Raw genomic sequence first — 7,757 nt, 5'->3', positions numbered from 1 at the left:
GGAAGGAATGTACCAGGTAGAGCTCACTGGATGTGCAAAGGCCCTGAGGTAGGAACTGCCTTAAAGAACAGCCAGGAGGCTGGTGTGGCTGGAGTGCAGTGAGGAAGGGAGGGAGTTAGGGGAGAGGAAGGCATGGAGGGGATGGTGTAGAGCAAGGGCTGGGGAGAACTTTGGCTTTTCCTCTGAGTGAACTGAGATCCATGGAGGGTTCTGAGCAAAGGGGAGACACCCCTGACTTGGGAGTTTACAGGTACCCTCTTGAGACAGCAAGAGCTACAGTCAGAGGTGGGGTGGGTGGAGGACTGGGTGGAATCAGGAAACTGGGAGTAGTGATGGTGCCTAGAGTGGGCAGTGAGGACCAGAGATGTGGTTCAATCTGGCGTTCATTTTGCCAGCAGGGCACCTTGCACTTGATGCATGGTGGAGTCAAGGTTAGCTCCTTGGTCCTGCTCTGATGTCCTGAGGGGGTGGAGGGCCATTTCCTGAGATGGAAAATGGGATGATAATGGGGGATAGTTTGGCAGAAAAATTTGTGCCCCTAGTCTACATGCTCTTTGTGCTTTCTTGAAAGAAAGGGGAGCAGATGCTCCTCCATCCCCTTTCCTCAGCCACCAGGAAGGGCAGGCTTCCTCCAGGGTGTCAGGCAGTCTCAGGAAGGTAGGAACACTCCCACTGCAGACTCGAGGCTGTGCACCAGGGCAGAAGTACCCAAACCCCACTCCAGGGCACTGTGCCTGCTTGGAACTCAGCCTCTGCTCTGGTGTGACCACCTTGCAGTTCCCTTGACCTAGAATGCCCTTCTTCTTATCCCTGATGGGGCCAACCTTTTCTTGTGGCCTCAGCCTCCTCTTAACAAGCTTTCCTGAGGATTTGCCTAGTGGTACAGTGGATCAGAATCTGCTTGTCAATGCAGGGGACACTGGTTCCTTCCCTGGTCCAGGAAGAGCCCACATGCCTCAGAGCATTTAAGCCCATGCCCCACAACTACTGAGCCCGAGTGCTGCAACTACTGAAGGCTTCGCACCTAGAGCCTCTGCTCCACAAGAGGAGCCACTTCAATGAGAAGCTGGCTTTGCACAACTAGAAAAAAGCCCGTGCAGTAATGGAGACCCAGCGCAACCATAAATAAATACATATATACATAAACATTTAAAATAAAAAAAAAACTTTCCCAGTACGCCCTTACTCGCTGGCCCCTTCCATCCTGGGTCACACCCTGATCATTCCCTGTCACTTGCTCTAGTGATTTCATTTTCTTTTTCTTCTTTCTTTCAGTTGCTCAGTCCTGTCCGACTCTTTGCGACCCCATGAATCACAGCACACCAGACCTCCCTGTCCATCACCAACTCCCGGAGTGTACCCAAACTCATGCCCATCGAGTCGGTGATGCCATCTAGCCATCTCATCCTCTGTCGTCCCCTTCTCCTCCTGCCCCCAATCCCTCCCAGCATCAGGGTCTTTTCCAATGAGTCAACTCTTCGCATGAGGTGGCCAAAGTACTGGAGTTTCAGCTTCAGCATCAGTCCTTCCAATGAACACCCAGGACTGATCTCCTTTAGGATAGACTGGTTGGATCTCCTTGCAGTCCAAGGGACTCTCAAGAGTCTTCTCCAACACCACAGTTCAAAAGCATCAATTTTTCGGCACTCAGCTTTCTTCACAGTCCAACTCTCACATCCATACTGGAAAAACCATAGCCTTGACCAGATGGACCTTTGTTGGCAAAGTAATGTCTCTGCTTTTTAATATGCTATCTAGGTTGGTCATAACTTTTCTTCCAAGGAGTAAGCGTCTTTTAATTTCATGGTGAAACTCATTCACTGGTTGAAATTCTTTTGACTGACTTGATTATTTACCTCCATTTGCGTGAGTGCCAGAAGGCCAGGGAACCTCTCAGCCTCAGCACCTGAATCAGTGTTCAGTCATTAGAGGCAGATGGTCAACAGTATTGGTTGAATGAATGAACTTCACTTATTCTCAGCATTCCATACATACTGTTCTTCCAACCCAGGATTCCTTTCCCACTGCTTTTATGAAAGGTACTAGAGGATTTCATCCCCCAGGTTGTAACAGGGCTAGGAACACAAGGTCCAGATATCTTTTTACTTTTTTGGCTCCCAGGCTCTTTGTATTAGCGAGCAGGCTTAGTAGTTGCCACACTTGGGCTTAATTGCCCTGTGGCAAGTTCCCTGACCAGGGATCAAACCTTCAACTCCTTCATTGGACAATGGATTCTTAACCACTGGACCACCAGGGAAGTCCTCTTTCTTTCTTTCCTTTTTTTTTGAAAGCTGCAAGTTTGCAAGAACTCAGTTTCCTAACCTGGGATTGAACCCGGCCCCCGAAATGAAGGTGCCAAGTCCCAAACACTGGATCACCAGGGAATTCTCAGCTATCTTTTCAAAAGAACAGCTTTGTTTCCTTCAGATAAATATTCAGGAGTGGAATGGCTGGAGCACACATTAGTTCTATTTTATTGAAATAGAGTTGACTTATAATGTTTTGGATAGTTCTATTTTTAATTTTCTGAGGAACCTCTATACTGTTCAGGCCCTAGTCTGAGTAACATTCCATTGTAATGCCAAATCAGGTTTTGTCTTTCATTCATGGATAGACTTTGGTAGTTTCTACCTTTTGGCTCTTCTGAATCATGGTGCTATCAGCATTCCTGTACAAGTGTTTGTATGAACATCTTTTCATTTCTTCTGAGTGTCTACCTTGGAGTGGAAATGTTGAGTCACATGGTAATTCCGTGCTGAACATTTTGAGGAACTGTGAGACTGTTTTCCCTGGCAGCTGTACCAATTTACATTCCCACCAGCAACAAATATTCCAGGGTACCAATTTCTCCACATCTTTGCCAACATATATTTTGTTTTATTTTTATGGTGATTGTCATCCTAATGGGTGTGTATTAGTGGCTCAGTCTTGCCCGACTCTTTGCGACCCCAAGGACAGTAGCCTGCATCAAGCTCCTCCGTCCATGGGATTTTCCAGGCAAGAATACTGGAGTGGGTTGCTGTTTCCTTCTCCAGGGAATCTTCCTGACCCAGGGATCGAACCCAGGTCTCCTGCATGGTAGACAGACACTTTACCATCTGAGCCACTATGGAAGTCCTATTAGTGGCTCAGTCGTGTCCAACTATGTGACCCAAAGGACTGTAGCCCCCCAGGCTCCTCAGTCCATGGAATTCTCCAGGCAAGAATACTGGAGTGGGTAGCCATTCCCTTCCCTAGGGGATCCTCCTAATGCAGGGACTGAACCCAGGTCTCCTGCATTGCAGAGAGATTCTTCACTGTCAGTGCCACCAGAGTGGGAAGTGGTATCTCACTGTGGTTCCCCAGTCCTTCTGACGTGTCCAGGGGTGAGCCCAAAAAAGAGCTGTGGTGTGCGGCTGTGACGTGCAGGGACCAGCAAGTGCTGAGGGGATGGGGCCAAAGGGCAACAGACACCAGCTGTGACCTCGAGCAAGCCATGTCCCCTGATAGCTTGATGGCCTCAGCTGCAGAAAGGGACGGTAATGCGACCTGCAGAGGGTGGGAGTGAGATTTCAGTAAGACCAGTAGGGACTGCTGTGGTGGTCCAGTGATTAAGAATCCACCTTCCAGTGCAGGGGACACAGGTTCAATCCCTGGTCCCGGAAGATTCCACATGCCTTGGGGCAACTAGCTGGTGCAACACAAATACTGAACATGCTCTAAAGCCCCTGCTCTGCAACAAGAGAAGCCACTGCAGTGAGAAGCCCGTGCATCACTACAGAAGTGTCCCCGCCCGCCTTGCTGCAACTAGAGAAAGCGTGAAAGTACTAAAGACCCACACGGCCAAAACTAAACAAACAAACAAAAAAAACTAAAAAAAAAAAAAAAAAAAGACCATTCATGGGACTTCCCTAGTGGTACAATGGTTAAGAATCTGCCTTCCAAAGCAGGGGACACAGGTTCAATCTTCGCTCAGGGAACTAACATCCCACATGCCTCAGGGCAACTAAGCCCTTGAAACTACTGAGCTTGTGAACTTTAGAGCCCATGCTCCACAGTAAGAGAAGCCCACTCGCCCCAACAAAGACCCAGCACAACCAAAAGAATGAATAAGTAAATAAATAGATAAATAAAATTCAAAAGACCATTAGTGCACTGGGAGGACAGATAGCTGCAAGTTGTCTGCTTCCTTATGACCCACCTCTGAGAAGCCCACCTCAAACTTCCTGGTCAGTACCACAGACTTCCTCCTTTTTCCCCACGATGAGTTCACTCTCACATCACAGTTCCTCATAACAGCCCCAGGGTGGAAAGCAAAATTTCATGACATGTGGATGTTGATCGGAATAGAGCTCGGCTCCTCCATCCACTCAGTTCAGTTCAATTCAGTCTAGTCACTCAGTCATGTCCAACTCTTTGTGACCCCATGGACTGCAGCACGCCAGGCTTTCTTGTCCATCACCAACTCCCGGAGCTTACTCAAAGTCATGTCCATCAAGTCAGTGATGCCATCCAACCATCTCATCCTCTGTCGTCCCCTTCTCCTCCTGCCTTCGATCTTTCCCAGCATCAGGGTCTTTTCAAATGAGTCAGTTCTTCCCCGCAGGTGGCCAGAGTATTGGAGTTTCAGCTTCAGAGTCAGTCCTTCCAATGAATATTCAGGACTGATCTCCTTTGGGATGGACTGGTTAGATCTCCTTGCAGTCCAAGGGACTCTCAAGAGTCTTCTCCAACACCACAGTTCGAAAGTGTCAATTCTTCGGCCCTCAGCTTTCTTTATAGTCCAACTCTCACATCCATACATGACTACTGGAGAAACCATAGCTCAGTGAAAGTTTATTCTGTGGCAGACTCTGCCCTGCCACTGGCTGTGAATCCTGCCCGGGACTCAGGTCCACAACAGCCTCTCTTTCAATTCTCTGAACTTGGTGTTGGATGGGAGCCCAAGTCAGGCTTCTCCTGGCCAGAGGCCCTGCTAGAGCAGAAGGGCCTGGTCCCCCAGCTGTTGACCCTCTGTCTGTCCCCCTTGCCCCCTCTCGCCAGCCTTTGGGTCTCTCCTACCGAGGTGTAGGGAGGCATCGCAGGACAGCTTCTCCTGGGCTGGCGGCTTCCCCTTCCTTAGGTTCCCCAGCAGTGTGCGCGTGTTCTGAGCAGCGTTTTGAGGTTTCTTCTTTCCTGGGTATGTTGTTGCTAGATGGAGACATCTTTTCTTTCTTTTTTTTTTTTTTTTGTGGCCCCATCCTGAACCATGGAACCTGCACCCCCTGCAGTGGAAGCACGGCGTCTTAACCACTGGCTCACCAGGAAGTCCTGAGATGGAGGCATCTTTTTTCTTAAATGTATTATTACTATTATTTGTCTGCTCTGGGTCTTCCCAGGTGACACTAGTAGTAAAGAACTCGCCTGTCAATGCAGGAGACGTAAGAGCCTGGCGTTTGATCCCTGGGTTGGGAAGATCCCCTGGAGGAGGGTACAGCAACCCACTCCAATAGTTTACCTGAAGAATCCCACGGACAGAGGAGCCTGGTGGGGGTACAGTCCATAGGGTCACAAAGAGTCAGACATAACAGCATGCACACATCGCCGGATGTACGTTGCAGCATGTGGGATCTAGTTCCCTGACCAGGTTTCAAACCCACACCCGCTACCTTGAGAGAGCAGAGTCTTAGCCACTAGATCACCAAGGAAATCGGAGACGGAGGTATCTTTGGTGTGGGCTGTGGCTCTTTTCTCAGCTCTTGGGGTCCTCTTATCCTCTCATGTCTCCTTTTAGGCTTCCGTGTGTGGGTGTGTTACTCAGTCATGTCCAACGCTTTGCAACCCCATGGACTGAAGCCTGCCAGGCTCCTCTGTCCATGGTATTCTCCAGGCAAGAATACTGGAGTGTGTATACATTCCCTTCTCCAGGGGCTCTTCCCGACCCAGGGATGGACCCCAGGTCTCCTGCATTACAGGCAGATTCTTTACCATCTGGGCTACCAGGGAAGTCCAGTGGGCTTCCATACTGACCATCAATAAGCAGACACCTTCACTGCACATCAGAGCCTCCTGCCTCTCACCCTCTGCATCTCCTGGGGGTTAGTTCCCAGCCTATTAGTTCATTTGAGTTTTCTTAAGCCTGGTGCTCGCTTCGGCAGCATATATACTAAAATTGGAACGAGTTTTCTTAAGCCTGATCAGCCTTAGCCTGGGCGTTCTGCCTTCAAGGGTATTTTTCAAAGGTTGTGAAGACACTTTCCTCTCTGGGCTCTGGGTTAACCCATGTCATAAGAGGGTGTGATAAGGTTGGTTTGTTTTTTGGCCACGCTGCGCAGCATGTGGGATCTTAGTTCCCTGACCAGGGGTTGAATCTAGTCTCTAGCAGTGTAAGTATGGAGTCCCAGACACTGGACCACCAAGGAAGTCCCCCTGTGATAGGCATTTTCATTTAAGAACAGCTCCTCTGAAGAAATGTCATCATATATCTCTATTTTCTTTTAATATTTTAATTGCAGAGAATTTCAAAATAGGCAACAGCAAAGAGGATATGTGGGGAAGCCATGTGTGCCTACTTCCACAGTCCTCATGGCCAGTCTCTCTCCATCCTTCCCCTTACTCCCTGTCATGGGTTCAACTACTTCTCTTCCAAGGGAGAGGGAGGAAAGTGCTGACCCCAGATTGTGATCTTATTTAGAAACAGTGTTTTTGCAGATGATCAAGTTCAGTTGAGGTCATTAGGATGGGCCCTAACTCAACTTGACCAGTGCTCTTATAAAAAGGGGAAATCTGAACACACACACACACAGATAATACCATTTGAAGATGAGGACAGAGATCAGGGCGATGGATCAAGCCAAGAAATGCCAAGGATGCCAACAAACCTCCAGAAGCTAGGGGAGAGGGATGGGACAGATCTTGCCTCACAGACTCAGAAGGAATCACCCCTGCCCACTTTTTTGGGGGGTGGGGGGTGCTGTTCTGTAAGGTGTTTGGGGATCTTAGTTCCCTGACCAGGGATTGAACCCATGCCCCCTGCAGTGGACTGAGTCATAACCACTGGCCCATAAGGGAATTCCCGATCCTGCCAACATTTTTTTAACATTTATGTTTATTTTGTTGCACCAAATCTTTAATTGTGGCATGTGGGATCTAGTGCCCTGACCAGGGATCAAACCGAGGCCTTCTGCATTGGGAGCACGGAGACTTAGCCACTGGACCAGGGGAGCCCTCCAACCTTGCCAACACCCTGCTCTTGGACCTCTGGCTTCCAGAAGTGTGAGACAGCACAGTTCTATTGCTGAAGCCCTAGTATTTGTGTGCTCAGTCATGTCTGACTCTCTGTGACCCCATGGTCTATAGCCCACCAGGCTCCTCTGTCCATGGGATTTCCCAGGCAGGAATACTGGGGTGGGTTGCCATTTCCTTCTCCGTGGGATTTCCCGACCCAGAGATCGAACCTGCGTCTCTTGCATCTCCTGCACTGGCAGGTGGCTTCTTTACCACAGAGCCAGCTGGGAAGACCCTCCTAGTCTGTTGTGCTTTATGGTAGCCCAGGAAACACACACATTTTATGCCCTGACTATTAGAAAACACATTCTAGACCCCAGATTATTTTTTCTGATGACTTTTTCCATCCTTGATCTGGCTAAGGGATTCCAGTGTGGGGTAACAGGTTCTGACTGCTTTCTTCACTGTTTCCTGATGGCCATGTTGTGGACAACTGAGCCCCATTAAACACGGGAAGACAACACCATACGAGGCTGGGTGCTGTCAGGACAACTGATGTGTCTTTCTTGGGG

The sequence above is a fragment of the Cervus elaphus genome, chromosome 9, assembly GCF_910594005.1.
Source record: "Cervus elaphus chromosome 9, mCerEla1.1, whole genome shotgun sequence".
NCBI classification, from domain to species: domain Eukaryota; kingdom Metazoa; phylum Chordata; class Mammalia; order Artiodactyla; family Cervidae; genus Cervus; species Cervus elaphus.
This window is presented reverse-complemented; position numbering follows the sequence as displayed.